The 19,814-nt window shown below is 42.6% G+C and overlaps 1 protein-coding gene across 1 annotated transcript in view; it reads right to left on the reverse strand.

Moving 5' to 3' along the window:
* LOC101440155 (transmembrane protein 45A-like) overlaps positions 1 to 19,814 on the reverse strand; it is a 108,700-nt gene that overhangs the window by 43,341 nt on the left and 45,545 nt on the right. The window lies entirely within an intron of this gene.

The following is a 19,814-nucleotide window of genomic DNA, read 5'->3' on the forward strand; positions in this document are numbered from 1 at the left end:
TTCCATTTTCCTCTTCATAGAAAATTTTCTTCACGTTTTTCATTATAATGTGTAATTTTATATTTGTTGTTGTTGTTATTTTTATTTCCCTTCATGATTGTCATTGTTTTTCTATCTTCCTCCACAAGATAATAATTTCCACAAGTTTTTTTCCTTTTCACTGTCAAACCCCCAACATCTAGCACATCACTGTCCAATAGAAAGAAATAGAATGTAAATCATATATGCAGTTTAAACCTTTCTAATAGCCATGTTTTTAAAAAGGAAGAAGCAGGTAAAACTAATTTTAATATACATTTAACCAAATATATCTAAAATATAATTTAAGCATGTGATTAATGGAAAAAATGACTGAGAGCGTTTACATTGGTGTTTTTGTATTGTCTTTGACATCTGGGTGTATTTTACACTTATACACATCTCAACTGGGCCTAGTTATATCTCAGAGTACTAATAGCCACTAATGGCTAGTGGCAACCATAGTGGATGCTAAAGGTCTTACACAGTGCCTGAAACATATTACTTAATAAAAACCTGATGAAGAAAAAAGGGGGTGGAGAAAAAAGGAAAAGAAGGACATGGGAAAAAAAATAAGACAAGAAGGAAAGAGAAACTAACATTTTTTAAAATATTTGAAAGGTTAGGGAGTTTCATATAGCAATAAATTATGTAATCTAATTCTAACATGAACCCTGGAGAGGGAGGTATGATCAGAATCATCTTTCTAAATGAGGACACTGGTTTGAAGGTGTCATGGAATTTGGCCAAGATCACATTGTCTTTAAGTGAAAAGAGCAGGATTTAGAAGCTCCCTCACCATATCTCCAGCCACTATGCTGCTTGTGTTCATGGAAGCCATATGTCACAAATCTAGTCAAGCCAGACAGCTATCTAAATATCTCTCTTCTCCAGGTAAAACATCCCATCCCCCTATAAGAAATGGTTTTGAATCCCACTTTCCTTTCAAAAGTATGGTCTAATGAGTACAGGCCAATGTAGGCATCCCCTTGATTCCTTCCACATATTTGCTGTTGCCCATTAGGGCTCCTGCTATGACCAAACAAAATGGTGGCACTCCAAGTTCCCTATGCCAAGTTCTCAGTTCTCCAATGTCTCCTCAGTTTCTACACAGTTTTCCCAATGCCTGGAACCCTTCCCCCTTCACCTGATTAACACACATTCTGTGTAATTCAGTTCAAGATAAATACAAGAAAGTAAACAAAGGTGGAAGACTCAACTCAAGAGTCATCTCATCTCAGCCAGAGACACTTCATCCTCTAATATGTAGTATTTATCTACATAAATAGTGCCATGTTCTCTGCATACAATGACATGAAAAAAGTTAGGAAGCACTGAGTTATAATATATAAGAAGAATGGTCAGCAGCAGGGAGTTAGGGCTGTTAAAAGGAATTTCATTTCCACGTGGACAAGAGGGTAAGGGTAGTGGATCTGACAGCAAACAGGATCTGGCCCAACAGCCCTGCAGGATTGGGGGCTCCAGATATAAGTACAAGCCAAAGCCAACCTATTGGTGTGGGTGTTTATGTGAATTCAGATGGAAGACAGAACACTAGGGTCTCTCACCATCAAAAGCAACTAATACCAACCCAAGAGTAAGGTCCAGGCCCTCATAAAAGATGCACACCTAAAAAACAAACCAACCAAGGGAGTGACAATGCATCCACCTAGCAATCCATATTTTTTGATAGTGAGAGCTAATCAGGGGCTAGAGTCAACCTCAGGACCCCTGCTGGTGCCTCTTGTCCCCCAGGATAAGACCACAGAGGAATCCTGAGCACAGTCAGGCAGACAAGCAGGTGAGCCACAAGCAGCCTTCTCAGCAGGAGTGACTTGCCAGAGGGCTTGGGCCATTGCTCCTTCCCCAACAGTTACTCTCCTGCTACTGTTTGCCTTTGTCTTTTGAAGCTTACTTTTGAACTTTGTGTTTAACCGAGTTGGGTGGGCACGCAGCCAGAGAATCATGTGCTGCCTGAGGGGAGACTCGGAGTATTAGAAAAGCATGCTTTCTATAGAACTCCTGCTCAAACCTAAAGCAAATCAAAGTAAAACAAACACCTCTCTCCATGATCCTAACCAGGTCAAAAATATACTTTACAGTTATGGCAAAAGGACCCAGAGCTATACTGGGGCCAAGGGAAGGAGGAGGGCAGAAGTCAAAGATGGCAAGAAGGCTCTAGCCACCTCTAACAAGAACCAGCCCAGCCCACCTATCAGACCAGATCTAGACAGAATCACCATCCTCCTGTGGCATGAGTGGGAAAGAGAAGCCTGGTCCAGCTGCCACAAAGTGGTGTGGAGTGTACAGTCACCAGAATATGGATGCACATGTATATATGTGTGTTGAAGCTGGTATGGCACTCCAAGAAGCTTAGCCAAGGAGAAGTAACATCCATGATCCAAATAAGCCCTGACAAGGTGGGGGAGGTGCTGAAAATGGGCAACTAAAGCTAATACCCACCATGTGTCTCCTCAGCCAGAGATAAAGATGTTGCCCAAGCCCCTCTGCCCACATTGTCAGTGGGGAGCTCATAACATGCAAGAAGGAATTTAAGCTCTACTAAATCCCAAATCAAAAAGCATCCAAGACCTTCTCAGAACTGCACTGTCTAAACTGTGCCCACCTTTTAAGGAATTTCTTCAAAATTTGAAGATGACCGAAAAGCAGGTGTCTTCCATTCTCAAAGCTTATGAAGCATGTACCTATTTATCATCCACCATGGGCCAAGGAAGACAAGGGTTTTTGCTTGATGAGGATCCCATCTTCGTACTGCAAAGGTTGCTTCTAGTCCCAGAACCAGCCAGGAAGTGACACCCTGATGGCGGACTTATGGGTGCTGCCTTATTCTCCTGCCTCATAAACCAGGGCATAGGAAGCTAGAGGCTTTTTGTGGTAATGAGATACACTGCTCCTACCATTCTTACAGGCAGGAAATGATGATGACAGAAGCCACTGTTACTCAGAGATAAAGCCATGTTGCCACCCTGTGTCTACTTGTTTCTCCAAGGGATGCAGGAAAAAGAGGCCCAACCCCACAAGGAATCACATTAAACTACATGGATTTGGAGTTCCCTGTAGGGTATGTGGGGGTGTTTATGTAAAAAAGCACTGCAGGTAGATTCCCAAGGTATAAGGCAATATTTTTTTTTTTTTATTGATTTTGTAAAAATATTACATTAAAAAATATGAGGTCCCATTCGACCCCACCACCCCCACCGCACCCCTCCCCCCCCCCCAGCAACACTCACTCCCATCATCATGACACATCCATTGCATTTGGTAAGTACATCTCTGGGTATCTCTGCACCTCATGGTCATTGGTCCACATCATGGCCCACACTCTCCCCCATTCCATCCAGTGGGCCCTGGGAGGATTTACAATGTCCGGTGATTGCCCCTGAAGCACCATCCAGGGCAACTCCAAGTCCCAAAGGCACCTCCACATCTCATCTCTTCCTGCCATTCCCCATACCCAACAACCACCATGTCCACTTTTCCCACTCCATTGCCACCTTTTATCTGAGGTCCTTGGATTGGTTGTGTCCGTTGCACCACTATGTCAAGAGGAGGCTCAGATTCCACATGGTTACTGGATGCAATCCTCCTGCTTTCAGTTGTAGGCCCTCTAGGCTCCATGGTGTGGTGGTTGCCCTTCTTCAACTCCATCTTAGCTGAGTGAGGTGAGTCCAATAATTCAGATTGTAGGAGCTGGAGTCTGTTGAGGCTCAGGGCCTGGCTATCATATTGTCAGTAAAAAGATTCAATCCCCTAAATATATCTTAAACCCCAATACCAACTACAATTCCAGTAAAGTAGCATGATAGTCTTATGAAAAGAGATCCCCTCTGGGTCCAGTTTCATCACTCAGAAACTCCAGCTCCATAGAAGGGCCATCTGACATGGCAGTGAACCCTATCTGCCATGACTGTAGAACCCATGGGTCCCTTTAGCCCTCAAAGGAACCAATACCTGGGGATTGTATCTACTTTATCTGTCTCTTAGACTCTGCTCAGTTGTGCATAAGGGAAATCCTTCTGACAGCCTCCAGACTCTTTTTTTTTAGAGACTCATAGCCATATAAACTCATTTCTCCTTTCTATTTCCCCCTTACAGTAGGTCAAACAGCATTTTAAAGTCATATTATTCTATGTAGACAGGGATATTCTACTGATCTGCATCGAACCTTCAATTCAAGGTCATTTTCCAGTTGCATTATCAGTTGTTAGTTGATAGTGATCCCTCAGTGCCAGGGAGGCTCATCCCCGGGTGTCATGTCCCACGCTGGGGGGAAGGCATTGCATTTAGATGCTGAGTTAGGCTTCGAGACTGGCCACATTTGAGTAACATGAAGGCTGTCAGGAGGAGATTCCCAGGCACAGTGCTGCTCTAGGCCTTGTTCTTATTTCAGGCCTGTAGGCTCACAAGCATAGTCATTAGTATCAGGGGCTTACTGTTGGACCTTCATTCCTTCTCGGTCCTTGCCGCTGCACTTGGGGGGCTGCCGCTGCTCCCCTAGGGACCACGGCACAGCACCCCCGGCCAGGGACCCAGTACCCCCCCAGCTTTAGTTTTTAATTGTTGCCACTATGAGTATATCCAAACATTACCATGCACCCTGGACATATGCCCTGTATAGCTCCCTGTCAACCATTTATCCCCTGTCAATAGTATCCCATGGTATAAGGCAATATTGACAGTAGAGCAGGAGGTATCACTTGCCAGAAGCCAGCAGATGCAGCAAAGAGAGGACCCCACCAATTTGTTCTTCAGCTAGCTTCTACTAGCATCTTTACAAGGACCTAAATAAAACCCAAAGTCACATTCCGCACTCTCAAACAATTATTGTTTTCATGAGGTAAGAACAGTGAATTCTCAGTGAATAAACAAGAGGCAGGAGGAGGGCGAGGCAGCAGGTACTGCTGGTTGGTGTAACCAGAAGCTGCTGTTGGCAAATTGTGTCCAGCACACTAAAGAGGAGCTCCCTTGGTGCTTCGACTGAGTCACTTATAGGTCCAGACCAGCTAAGAGTCTCCCTGAAATACCTGCCAAATTGCACAATCACCTTTGAAATGCATGTCAGCGCACAGGCCTAGGGATCACCATACCTCTAAACTGTGTCAGCCAAAGCTGAGGCATTTTCCTCATGCGTCTCATTTTTACTCCTTTCACCTTCATGATGCTTATTCTGTTGTTCTCTGAAATTCCTCTAATTTTCCTCAATTTCAAGGGATTTGTTTGCCCTACTCTGCCCCTGTAACAAGGCAAGTACTAAAAGCTACTCTTGAGGCCTAACTAAGAGGGAGAGCAGAAAAAGTTTAACTGCCCCCCCGCCCCCAAAGATCACTCCCCAAAGCATCTTCCTAGAAGGGCCTTTCTAGGCTCTCCTGTTCTAAGTTTTATGGGCTTAGCTGTGCCTGGAAACATTCCCTCAGGACCAGGTATGCTGCCATATTTGTACCATCAGATGGGAAAGAAAGTAATAACAGGCCTGTACTTAAATAGAAGCGAGAGATGGACCAGTTTGGGACGGCATCCCTTTGAAGGTACAACACCGCCTGGTTGGAACCTGGAATTGTTCTAGGTGAGGAAAAGCTCTCTGAGACAGAAATTGATAGATGTGGGGAAATTTCTGGCTTCCTACTCAATGTCTTTCTTGCTTGTTCATCAATCTATTACGAAAGATTTTGGAGTGCTTATAAAGGTGAATAGAGTAGACGATGTGAAATATGAATGAGAAAAATGGGGGAAATGAGAATCTTGGATCTTCTGGATTGGTGGTGGGAATATGTTGACAGCAGCTTAATGATCTCTACCTTAATCTTACTCCACCTCATTCTGTCCCTACCTTACTGGCCCTACGTGCTTCTAGCTTTCTAGATTCCCCACATTGCTAAATTCACTGACCATTTCTGTCCTCATCTTACTTAAACCATCATTAGAATTGACAGAGCTGATGACTGTCTCCTCTCTGAAAAATTCTTCCCTTATTTTTTCTTTTATTTACTGGCTCCTCTTTCTCTCCTGTTTTCTCCTTATCTCCACAGCTTCTTAAATTTGGGTTGTTCCAGGACTCAGTTTTTATAATTCTTTTCTTTTCTACCTACCTCTACTATTCTGGAATCTCATCCATTTTCATGGCTTTCTGTATTTTCCATATGCCATTGCTCTCAAGTTTTTATCTCCAGCCCAGACTTCTATCCTGAATTCTAGACTGCTATATGCAATTGCCCACTCAACATCTCTATCCAGATTTCTAACATAAATCTCAAACTTAACACTGTCCAAATGGAACTTTTGGCATCCTCAACTGAACCCCTTTACCCCAGTCTTCCCCACTTAGTGACAACTTCATCCTCCCTGCAGCTCACTTCAAAAATATTAGTCATCCTTAACTCCTCTCTTTCTCTCATTTTCTACATCCAACCCATTAGAAAATGCTGTTGGCCCTAACTTCAAAATAAGTCCAGGATCTGACCACTTCTCATTATCAACTCTGCTACCACATGGGTTCATAGCCCTGAATGATTTGACCACTGTCTCTTTTCCAGCTGCTTCTCCTCAAACTCTCCCTCTTGACCACTCCCCAGTAGCCATGCTGGCCTCCACCTTAGGGCTTTTGTACTTGCTGCCCCTCCTGCTCAAAATGCCCTTCCCCTTATCTCCTCTAAGCTTTTGCTCAAGTGTCACTTTCTCAATGAAACCTTCCCTGATCACCATATTTAAAACTCCAAACTACCTCAGCACCCCATCCAATTTTTCTGTTTTATTTGCCCCATAATACATTCCCTTCTAATATACCACTTAATTTATTTACTGACTTTGTTTATTGTCTCTCTCTCCTTACTATAATGAAAGTTTTATGAAAGCAGGATTTTGTCTATTTTCTTCACTGCTTAATCCCTAGTGCTTATACTTGGTAAGGGGTTCAGTCAAAACGTATTGGATGGATGTAAAGATGGATGGATAGACAAAGTGGATGACAGGCCCCATGCTTTGACTGCCAGATTCCTCAAGGTCTCAGGGGGAGGTGGTTAAATGTCACACAAATCAAGTGAAGTGTAATTCAGCATTTAAGACATGTATCTTCATGGAATTTGGGGGAGGTTTGGCGGGTAACAGGTGAACACAGAAGATTGTCAGGTACATGGATGAAACTATAATATTGAGAAAACTCTTTAGAAAATATAATAAGGAAGAGTTACTGGTTTAAGGCCTTGATGGGAGGCAAGTGGCACATGGTGCACCTCGGGCAGTCTTCTAGGGAGTGTGTGAGTGCTCATCTTGTCATAGTGTGCTATATCGGTGGGTGGAGACCCATACAATGAATGGGAAGGTGTACCCCCATCCTGGGGAGGCCTGATGTTCTCAAACAGAGGGGAGGGTGTCTCTTAAGAGCATGGGTAGCTCCCAATGGGAGAGGACAGACTAGTGTGTCAAGCCCCCAGCATTGTTGCAAGTATCTATGAATCTTGTCCTTCAAGCAGTGAAACTTGGTTGTCACCATGGACCATGAGGGGAGGGTGAGAGGAATAGAATAGATAGAAGGGAAGAGGGGATAACTGGGAGGCAATGGAAGTGTTCTGCAAGATAGTGCAATGATCATGAATGTTAAATTTCATCAAAAATTTATAAAAGTGTATAGTCTAAAATGTAAACCATAATGTAAACCATAATGTAACCATGGTTAGTAGCTATATTTCAATATTTGTATATCAGTTGTAGCAAATTTAACATCCACATATAAAAAGATCATTGCTGAGGAAGGGGAAAAGGGGGAGGATGTTGGGTATATGGGAGTTCCCTACATTCTATATGTGACTTCACTGTGACCTAAAACTTTTTTGAAGACATAATAAAAAAAATTTTTTTAAAGATGTAAGACACTGAGGAAGAAATGGAAGAGATTGCCTTGCTACTTTACATACCAGACATCACCCATTACAGTGATGAAAGGTAAAACATAAAAAAAAAAATTATGACATTTTTCATTTTTGTAACATGCCAATTTATTTTTTACTTTATTTTAGTTTTTCTAAATTAGTATGAATTTTATTTCTAATCTTTAAACCCATCATTACTATTTCAGAAATATAATAAAGATAATAAAAATAAATAAATAACTCAAAAAAAGAGGCAAAGCTAAAACTAGCATGTTCAAATGATTCTGTGGCATTTCATTTTATGTTAGAATCTAGGATTGTGATTGGATAGCCAAATAGATGTGTGAAGATACCTGTATTTTTTTCATTTGTACATTAATGCATTAATACATTAATGTATTTTATTATCTCTTTTTAAAGACACATAAATCACACAAAATATTGCATTAAAAAATATGAGGTTCCCATATACCGCACTCCCCACATCCCCCACTCCTCCCAAATCAACAACTTCTTTCATCAGTGTGGCACATTCATTGCATTTGATTAATATGTTTTGGTCACTGATACACAGGATGGATTATAGTTTATGTTGTAGTTTACACCCTCTCCCAGTCCATTCAGTGGGTTAAGGTAGGATATATAATGTCCTGCATCTGTCCCTGCAATATCATTCAGGACAACTCTAAGTCCAAAAATGCCTCCATATCACACCTCTTTTTCCCTCTCCCTGCCTTCAGCAACTCCCATTGCCATTGTCTCCACATCAATGATACAATTTCTTCCATTGCTAGAGTCACAATAATTCTATAGTAGAATACCAGCAAGCCCACTCTAATCCATATTTTAGCCTCCATCCTGAAGACCCTGGGATGGAATGTCCACTCCAACTCTACATCAAGAGGGGGCTTAGATCCCACATTGCTGATGGATAGGATTTTCCTGCTTGCAGTTGTAGACTCTCTCAGTTCCTTGGTGAGGTGGTTGACCATCCTTACGTCCTTGTTACCTGACCTGGGTAAGTCCAACAAACCAGAGAGTATATGTTGTAACTCTGCTGAGGCTCAAGGCCCAGCTGGCACATAGACAGTCCAGAGATTCAAGTCCCCTGGGCCTACACCAACCCCAGTGCTAACTACAGGTTCAGTAAGAGTAATAGAAGGGGCATTTGTAGAGCAGTCACATCTGAGTCCAACTCCATCATACTCAAGAGCACAAATTTCAAAGTAGGGCCCACTGGCAAGGCACTGAACTCCAGAGCCATCTGCTGTGACAGTAGGACCTGGGTGTCTCCATAGACCTCAGGAGCACCACTACCTGGGGTTGTATCTCCTTTGGCAGTCTCTGAGATCCTGGTGAGACGTGCATAAGCACAACACTTCTGATGACCTCCTGACTCATTTTGAAGTCTCTTAGCCATATAAACTCAACATCTTTACCATTTCCCCCTTTTTTCAAGGTCTTTTTCTAGTTCCATCACCAGCCAGAGGTTGGTAGTAATCCCTCTGAGCCAGGGAGGCTTATCCCCAAGAGTGATGTCGCACACTGGAAGAAAGGTAATGCATTTACATACTGAGTTTGGTTCAGAGAATGGCCACATTTGAGCAACATGGAGGCTCTCAGGAGGTAACCCTATGGCACCCTACATCTCTAGGTCTAGTTGAATTTCAAGCACACAAGCTCATAAGTATAGTCATCAGTATCAAGGGTCCATAATTAGACCATCCTTCTTCACTGGTCTTTGCCCTTGCACTTGGGGGATTGTTGCTGTTCCACTGGGGAATGCAACAGAGCTCCCCAGGATAGAACTCAGCACTCCTTCAGTTGTTGTGTGAAACTCTACCCACTATGTCAATTGGCATAGCTTTGCCTCTTAATCAGCCACAACCTACAATAAGCAATCTGAAGAAATGCTCATGATTACACAGGAGTCAGGAATGGCAGGACATGAATCCAATGCCAGGAAAGGGGACTAGAGAAAGAACTGTCAAATTAAAGGAGATCAATATTTACTGAGTTTCTAACATGTGACAGACACTGTAGTAGGCTCTTTGCTAACATTATCTCATTAAATCCTTTCTACCTAAGAAACAGGTATTAATTACGCCCCATTTCACAAATTTCAAACCAGATGTCATGAATCCAAACTCCTTACCTTTCCACAATATCACACTAAAGTTTTCTCTGGAAACAGTGAACTAGCTTTGGGGTGTTCCAGTCAAATTCTCTGTTCTGAGCTATTCTTCAGTTTTGGTCTCAGTAGAATCAAGCATGTGAGAACAGGGCAGAAGGAATTAGAAAGTACTAACTAAAAATGAACTCTTGTTTCCTACCTAATGCTGAAACTTTCCAAAGGAACAAAAAAAATCACACCAGGCTGAAACCTAACACCTACAGCTAGTTTTTAATTGTACACACACACAAATACACACACTGACTCACATGTGTGCGTGCAACAAAAGCAACTAGGAGGAAAATCTCAGAGTTAAAACTTACCACACTTTTATCATAACCAAAATCCCTCATGAATCAAAACACTGAAGACATGCTGCTTAGCAGCTAAAATCCTGGCAACTGCTGTGGAATGCTTGAGAAAGACTAACATCCACCTGGTAATAGCTTTTCTTCCTCCCACATACATGTTTCTCCCTGGATTTGTGCTCACTGCCAGTGACCTCCACCTCAATCCAGATTGTAAAGCCATTGGGCATGTTCCCAGCTTACCAGAAGACACCGTCCTTTGCATCCAACGATGTGCTGCTGAATCACTGTCAGCAAATTTTCCTCCAACACCTGGAAAGTACTCAAACGTGTTTATTCACACTCTCAGCAAGTCTGCCTCTTGATTAATAACTTCTTTTAGATTGTGCAACCAGCCAGCTTAGGTGTAGTGTGGAAGCACAGTAAAAGTAGAGGGCCCACAAAGAATAGGGCCGCCCACTGCGGCGGCTTGCTCGGTCGGTAGAGGTGGGGTCTGGCTGCGGACGAGGGGTCGGTCCAGCTTTGGACGAGGGGTCGGTCCCGCTTGGGACGAGGGGTCGGTCCCACTTGGGACGAGGGGTCGGTCTCACAGGGGTTGCGCGGTTCGGCTGACGGGGTCGCCCGGCAAAGCCGGCGACGAAGGGGTCGCCCGGAGAAGCAGGTGACGAACTGGGGACAAGGGAGGCCAGGCCCTTGTCAGGGGCTCTCAGGACTGGAGGGCGCACGGCAGAAAAACTACCGCGGAGACAAGGTAAACACGCAGTCCACTTTATTGAGGGAGAGGCAACAGTTTTATAGGGGCTGGGGAAGGCTGATTGGTCGAAGCCACACCCTGTTCTGATTGGTTGCCGGAGAAAGGTCAGTGGGCAGTACTGGATGGGGGAGGGGTGGTGATTAGGGATTGGCTGTTGCTGTTGCTGGGGGAAGGGGCAGGGTTTAGGGATTGGTGGCTGCTGTTGCTGGGGTGGAGGGCAGACTTGAGTTTCCCACCCACACCTGGCTGTTGCTGCTGTCAGGGGAGGGGAAAAGGGCAGACTGGATTTTTCCGCCCACGCCTGGCTGTTGCTGCTGTCGGGGGAGGGGAAAAGGGCAGACTGGATTTTTCCGCCCATGCCCGGCTGTTGTTGCTGTCGGGGGAGGGGAAAGGGCAGACTGGAATTTTCCGCCCTGCACCTGCGCAGGGAGAAAGAAGAAGGGTGCCGCCCCACAAGGCATCGTGTGGCGCCATCCAGGAGGAGGGGCGGCCACGGAAGCATGGCTGCCGAGAAGGGGAGACCCGAGGGCACTCTGCGCCCATGCCAAGCTTCCTTCAGGGGTGGCAGTGGGCCTGACCAACCACCCTATTATGGGGGCAGCGGAATTAGGCCTACCGCGGCCGCTCCCCTCGCCAGGCCAGCAAACCACACTTCAGCCCGAGGGGTGACCGCAACCCACGACTTTGCTTCTCTCATCAGGGCCAACCTACCAAGTCAACTAGCTCACACCAATGCCAATCTACCCAAGGCTGAATAGATAAATGTTCTGGGCTCCATCCCTTACCTGAGCTGCGCCTAATGAAGACTGAGAAAACTCAGGAATGAATATTTTCAGTAATTGGTATTGCTTTAAGAATGTGGACCCACCAGCAAATAAAACTATATCTTGGTTCTTTTTTAAGAAATAAAACCTACCAGGATAGGTGTGGAGTGCACCTGTGAAATGTGAGGTTGTACAGTCCTGTTAGAGAAAAACGAATTAAACCAAAGAGATTTAGAAAATGGCTTCTTTTCAAAAGACAGAGTTATCACATGTTACCAAGCCCTGAATCGCCACTCTAAATCAGTATGCAAGTTGTTCTAAAGTTGAAGAAAGACCCCTGAAAGCCTTCTATTAGAGATATACATTAAATCAATGAAGACAAGAGTCTGGACAGCAATTTCATTAGATGCTCATCAAGACACATAAACGTGGAGGCACATGAGGAAACAGGACCTCGATTTTATTTTCTCATCCTTGTTTTCCCTGAGTGACCCAAAAAGCATAGTTGTGTGGTCCGGAGCAAAGTGAAAATGCAAGTCCCCTTGTTTTTAAATTGTCAAGAATTTCAAAATGGTACAGCAGACCATTAAACCAAGCATGGGGCCCTTCTAAGTTTCACACCCTATGCAAATATATGGAGTGCACACCCATGAAGCTTGTACTGAATGTAGGTCATTTGTCCTCTGGGAGCTCAAAAGAGACCTGGAAGTGTATTACAATAGAATTACATGCTTTCAGGCATCATTCTTCCTGGGGAGAATGCCCTATAAAACTCAACAACCCTACAGAGGGTCACTCCATGCTAATGGATCACTCCAGGAAGGCAGAAGTAATTTCTCCCATCTAAGAAAATCTTTACTTGGACTTCCACAAACATGTCTGTTCCCAAAGGAAATTCAAAAGCTTTCTGCCCCTGTAATTGGTTTTCATTTACTTAAGACTGTCTGGTTGACTGACCAATTAGCCTAACCTTGTATATTGAACTGAAAAGACTGGTCTTCCAGAAATCTGAGTTCTTGGCAGCAGAAGCTTTTCAATAATTTTCTATAAACCTGAAGGACCCTGGTTAAAGAAGAGATTGTTTTACTCTATCAAGTTGGAAGAGATTTCTTTGATCATTAGTTTATTGACAGTGGAGATTTTATAACTAGCTACAAAAAAGCATAAGATACCCTATGGCTAAGCAACAGTAATTAAGTGGTCTTGAGGGCGACTTTCAACAATTGATGAGAAAGTTTTGCTTAATTGCTGCTTCTTTCCTCTTTCTGCCTTTTAACTGGCCTGGCCCTTCCCTTCCTGCCATGTCTCACCTAAGAGGAACTAGCCAGCATACCTCACAGTTACCACCACTACCACTCACAATTAAAATCCCACAAACCAAATGATTCATCTAATGAATTAATTTTAGCAAGGCAATTAATGATGTTCAATAATGTAGAGGTGGGGGTAAGCCTAAAGGAAAGGCTAGTGGAGAATTTCATTTTTAACCATAGTCTTTCCTAAAAGGTTGCTTTATAGTCTCCAACCAGTATAATGGTCCTTTCTATTAAAGTAAGATGCACAGCTAATGTATGCTATCTAGCTCATCATTTCTCCAAACGTACATAGAAAACAAGAAAAAATATTCATTTACATTTATTATTACTTTTTTATTCATCATGGACTCAGAACTGCCCTACATCTATTGCTTCTCAAATCACACCTACAGAAATAAAGAATCCCAGTTTATATACCCAAAGAGTCCTTAAAGAACTGAGAAGAACATTGAGGAGATGAACTTTGGTATAGGAGTACCAAAGGAGAGGATATTTCCAAATGTTATTTGTTAACTAAAACATAACAAAGTAAAGTGATAATGCTCCGAACAACAAAAAGAAATATCATATCCTTTCAGCCTGTGACTTTCCCTGAAATTTATTATTTTTCAGGACTTATAAAGTTCCCCATGAATGATATTCTAATTCTACTCCCAAATCTGGCAATACGTAGCATGATTCATCACTGAAACAAAAATTCAGCAGTTTAAAGGAGTTCTGTATAAGTTGATGTTGTTTTCCATCAAATGTAGGACCATGATCTCTATGGAGGAGTGGGTGCATATTTCAGTGATAGCCCCAATATTTGCTTTTTTGTTTTTGGTTTTCACAAGGTCTAACTTCATGCCTACCTTCGGATACCTCAAAATCAAAATATCCCCTCAGCTGACCTCTTCGCATTCTAACTTTTTAAAACTCCATTCTTCAGGAGTGAGTGTTGCTGGGGGGGGGGGGAGTGGTGGGGTTGAATGGGACCTCATATTTTTTGAATGTAATATTTTTACAAAATGAATAAAATTAAAATAAATAAATAAATAAATAAAAATAAAAATAAAACTCCATTCTTCAAGACTTTTTAAAAAATGGACTTTTGCCACTTCCAGAAAAATGAAGGATGAATCACTAGAGTGGTATATAATTTTAAAATATAAGATTCACATCCAAAAATAAGATTCGCAGAGAAGAGGGAGGTAAATATCCCTTCATATCCTCTTCTGAATCCTGTGTAAATGATGGCCTTGAAACAGTTACTCACAGAAGGGCAACCATAGAGTTTGGGGGGGACCTGGAATGAAAATAAAGGGAAGAGTCAAAAGTGGGGAAATGAAAATGGGACTGAGACTGAAACAAAGTAAAATGTTCTTGTTGCCTATCAAGAAAATTCTCTCTTTATAGAAAAATCAACTTCCATCGAAGACCCAATAGGAATGTAGTTACTTAGCTCATGAGAGCAGTTCTATTGAATTACCCCACCCTCTCATTACTCATGACCAACTGAAAGAAAAATACATATATAAAACAATACCAAAAAGAGAAACCAACAACACATCAAAGCAAGATATCATTTAGATTTTATCAAGTTTTGGGTGCATCTTCTTATTAGTCTGATGTATAGAGATGTCCAGGAGTACAGAAGGCAGTTCCAAACTCCTAAGGTAGAAGCAGAACTCTCTCACCCATATTCTCTTATTTCTTAATACCTCTCTCTCTCTCTTTCTCTCTTTCTGTCTCATACATCTCTTTATCTCAAACTTTTTCCATTGGAAAACACCAGAACTCCCTCCAATCTATGCTGATTTGAAAAAAATTAAAAAGTAAGAGAAGTACTCCATAGACCCCTCCATTATTAGACAAATTGATATCCAATTTACCTAAAGATTGCTCCTTTAATCCTAACTCTAACCTCCCCCCCACCAAAAAAAAGTAAAATTTCTGTCAAATGAATGTAGTGATATTTCACAATCATCTGGAATTAGGAGCTTTACTAGGAATTGATCTGGACTACAATGTTTAAAGAAACAGATGTTTCCAGCAGTCAAAAATTTATCAGTGATACAAAGAAATGCCACATGTCTGCACAGGAGAATAAGAAAGAATGTCAAGTGCTTAGCACCAGTCAATCTAATGAAGACTTATTTCTTTAGCATCAAAGCACCCTAGTAGAGATATTCTGAAGAAAGGGTGTCAGACTGGACTTCCAGAAAAATAGCCCTAGTGACCAAATTTTAAATTGCCCAATTCTCAAAGGGAGAAGAGACAGCCCAGGCTCCAAGTTTGGAAATTATTTATGAACCTCCAGAGCAGTAAGTGCAGTCATGTTTCCAGAGAATCCCCTCAGCCAGCTGTAAACCTTTGATAATGAAGTCAGGCCATCACTCTTCACTTTGTTCACAGTCCTAACAGGACTTTGCTCACTTCAATCCTTATATGCTTCTATTTCAGAGGCTTCTAACTCTGGACCCTTTCTTGGCCAACCACCTCAAATCTATAAGCAAAACTTGACTAGCCTGATTTGACCCTCACTGCTCTCTAAGGCCTTTGATTCTGTGTCATCCCTTGGCCTCAGAAAACTAATCCCACCTCACCCCCTCCCATATGCACTACTTCTAGTTCAATCCCTTAAGATACAGATGTACTTGATCAATATCTTCACTGAATTCACCTTGCTGTAATCCAATGGGAAGGCTGGAGATGTCAAATACAGGAATCATGTTTTTAAAACAATAACAGACATCAAAGAGGAAATGTACTCTCAAAAACCAGGGTAAATATCAGCACAGATCATGGTTTGGCAAACTCTGACTTGTTATGTGCAAAATGCTACACCAAAGGCCTTTAATGTGAGATTTTTTAATGGTGCAAAAATGTGAGGAACCATACCTCCAGAGAGTCAGGGATTGTATAACTCCATTTTAAATACAGCTTCTTTGCTATTTTTGAGTGTCAGACATTGTGAATTTTACCTTGTTTGGGGACACCAGATATTTTTTATTTCCTATAAATATTCTTGAGCTCTCTTCTGGGCTGCATTTAAATAACTTGGAAGCAATTTGATTCTTTCAAGTTTCGATTTTAATGATTCATTAGGTGAATCATTTGGAGCAGTGCCTCCAATGATTCATTTGGAGCAGTGCCTCCGACCAGGACTAATTATTCCCCACTACTGAAGCAAGACCTTCCCGATTGTTCTACCCAATACCCCATGAATAATGAGTTATCCGCTCTAGCTGGAGAGAGCAGACACCTGTGAGAGTGCCAGGCATGGTTGTCTGATCCTTTCAGATGGTTCTCCTTTCCATCTCCCCATCCCCAGCATCCAATAGTGACCAGAGGTGCTGGTCAGTACTCTGCTGAATACTGGAGGGTTCTCTCAGAGTTCTCTCTCTGTGCAGCTCTCTCTTTCCTGGTACTCTGTCTTGTGAACTCTCGTCACCTTGCTTGCCTTGAGCTCTCAGCTCTGCCTCAAGGAGTGCACCAGGTTCTACCTGGATTTCTCCTCCCTGAGTCTCAGCCTGGAAACTCCAGACAGTAAGCTGAGGCAGTCCTACAGCTCACCTCATATGCTTCCTGTTTCTTAGAAATCATGGTCCTTCATTGTCTCATGTGCAGTGTTTCAAAAACCATTGTTTCATATATTTTGTCTGACTGAGGGAATGCGGGGGAGGAATTGTTTCAAGAAGGAAAGTAAATCCAGCTCTGCTACTCCATTTTGGCAAAAGCAGAATTTCTTTAAAATTTACTCCACTTTGAACTCAACAGCAATTTCATTGCCCAAAAGAAGATATTTCTTAAACCAGTGTTTTTGAAAGTAAGATCTTGAACTATCTCAGAGTCAGGCAGTTTGCTTGATTATAATACACATTCTTACACCATATCCCCAGATCTATTAAATGTAAATTTCTTGTAACCAAATTCTGAGAACCACTGCCATGACCATGAAAATTCATTAACAAAAACAAACAAAACAAAATCCTCTTCTTTCAGAAGAAATCACTGAGATAGGCTATGTATTAAAAAGTCAAGAAAAATATTGGGAGGTCAGCCTGAAATGATGTAGCCACAAGGCAGTACCCTCTGATGCCTCTTCCAGCCCTACAAAAGCATGCATGCCTGCAAGAAACTGTGACCCTCTGGGGCTAAATAAACCATCTTGGGTCCATTTCCTTTTCATTCATTGCAACAGCACTGAATTTTGGGGATTGGGAAAGCAATGATTAGTTGAGAAGAGAGCCCTGGCTGGTTCCACACCAAAGACCCACTGGGTGACAAGCACAAAAACCAAACCAGCCAGGAAAGATTCAGGATGCATGTGTTCTCCTCAATTAATTCAATAGTTGATAAAGCAAAAGCAGCCATGCCCCCCACCAATGAATCCTTATCAATAGTAACAACAAACACTGCAAGCTTTGATTCCCTAATCTCAAAAGAGATTGGAGGGAAGTGGATGTAGCTGAAGTGGCTGAGAGCCTGCTTCCCATGTACAATGCCCTGGGTTCGATTCCTAATACCTCCTAAAACAAAACAAACAAATGGAAAAAAACAACTCTCATTGAGGAGCAGATGTAGCTTAGTGGTTGAGCACCTGTACCCCAGGTACGAGGTCCTGGGTTCAATCCCTGGGAACTCCTTAAAAGAAAAGAAAAGGAAAAGAGAGAGAGAAAGATTAGAATGATCCCTCCTCCATCTTGGTTCATAACAGATCTATTTTCTGGGGAAGGAAACAACTAAAAGCACATATGGGAAAATATAAATGAGATTCATTTATAATTTCTCTACACATGGTTCTTCTGCTCCTTTTAGTTGAACCTATAATTAGCATTATGTGTTTAATATATGTCCCAAAGACTTAAATCTTCTGGCTCTTCATATGTCAGTTGAGCAATGAATCTCAGCCAGGTTGCAGCCAACACATACTCTTCACTTCATCAGATTCAGCCAGGACAACTAACAATCTGAATTATCAGATTGAACAAATGATGATGGACTATGCCCATCCCAAAAAACAGAGAGTATATAGTAATACAACTGCAAGCAAGACAGTTCCATCTATCTGCCCCCATGGAATCTAAGACCCCTCTCAGTCAGAAGCAGAGTGGGCATCACCATCCCAAATCCTCAAGATTGAGGAATGAACAATCATAAAGGGCAAATACAAGTATGGAGCAAAGTAGACTTATTATTATTCTGGTAAGGGAAGAACTTACAACATTGATATAAAGACAGAGGTCACCAGAGGTTCTGAGGGGACAGATAGAGAAGAAAAGGTATAATATGGGGCATTTTTGGGACATTGGAATTGTTCTGCATGACACTGCAAGGATGGATACCAGTCATAACATATTTTGACAATACCTATAAAATTGTACTGTGCAAAGTGTGAGCCAAAATGTAAATTATAGACCATGCTTCAATATGTGCTCATCAATTGTAACAAATGTACCACACTAATGAAAGATGTTATCAATAGGGGAAAATGTGAAAGAGGAAGGGGTGGGGTATATGGGAATCCCATATATATTTTTCAAGGTAACTTTTCTATAATAAAACTTATTTCAAAATAAAGGTTTTTGAAAAGTACAGTCTTAACTCCATGCCTGGCACAAGGGGAATCAGAGTGGACTGAAAATCACAGGGCTGGTAGGGATCAGCTTCTTTCCACCCAGATCAGATTGCAGCTCTAGCCTAAGCACAAATCCCACCTCGGGCAAGGAGAAACTGGGGGGACCTATGCCTGTCACTTTGGGAAATACTGGCCAAGCTGTGGAGGCCAGTGATTATCCTACTTTGGCAGCACAAGCCACCCAGGAGACAGTCTATGGCTGGAATTTGAAGCTCCATTTCTCAAAACAGGGGAAGACGAGATGGTTGACCACCTATTTCAGCTACTAATTAGTAAATTCAACTGGTTAAAGTATAACCCTAAGAACAGCTGAAGTTTGAACTTCTCCAAGTCAGAAAGAGGCCAGTAGCTGCCATTTTTACTCTGCCCCCAGAATGACGGGAAGCAAGTCTGACTTAAAATCACAGCGATGGTAGGAACCATTTTCTCTCACCAAGATTGATCTGCAGCCCTAGCCTAGGCTTCAGCCCTACCTCTGGCAGGGGGGAAACTGGCGGTTCCTGCACCGGCCTATCCAGGTAACTGCAAGTGCATTTGGCTGGCACAGACTGAATACTCAGAAGTGTACCAGGGCAACTGCGGTCATTTTGGACTCACACTGCATAGATTGCTGCCCACACCTGCAGCTCCATTCATCCCCAGGCAGGGGAGAAAGGGGTGTGAAGCTTCATCACTCTCTCTGGGCAACTACAGTCTAGGCCTGCATGACTGGGATTATTCCACAGAGCTGTGACTCTGTTGCTACCTGTGGCAAAGGAGAAAGTTGGGGGGAGCTTTATCAGTCCCTGGGGCAATAAGGGCAGCTGGAGCCTTTACAGCTTATAGCACCAACTACATCCTTGGCTCCAACTGCACAATCAGCAGGGCAGAAAGGGAAGGAAGCCCTAAACTAAGGAGAAAAACTGCACCCAGAATAAATACTGTAGTAAGCCAGATGCCAAAGCAACAACAAAAAATTGCAATACTCACCAAGAAACA

Source organism: Dasypus novemcinctus, chromosome 4 (assembly GCF_030445035.2).
Source record: "Dasypus novemcinctus isolate mDasNov1 chromosome 4, mDasNov1.1.hap2, whole genome shotgun sequence".
In the NCBI taxonomy this organism is placed as follows: domain Eukaryota; kingdom Metazoa; phylum Chordata; class Mammalia; order Cingulata; family Dasypodidae; genus Dasypus; species Dasypus novemcinctus.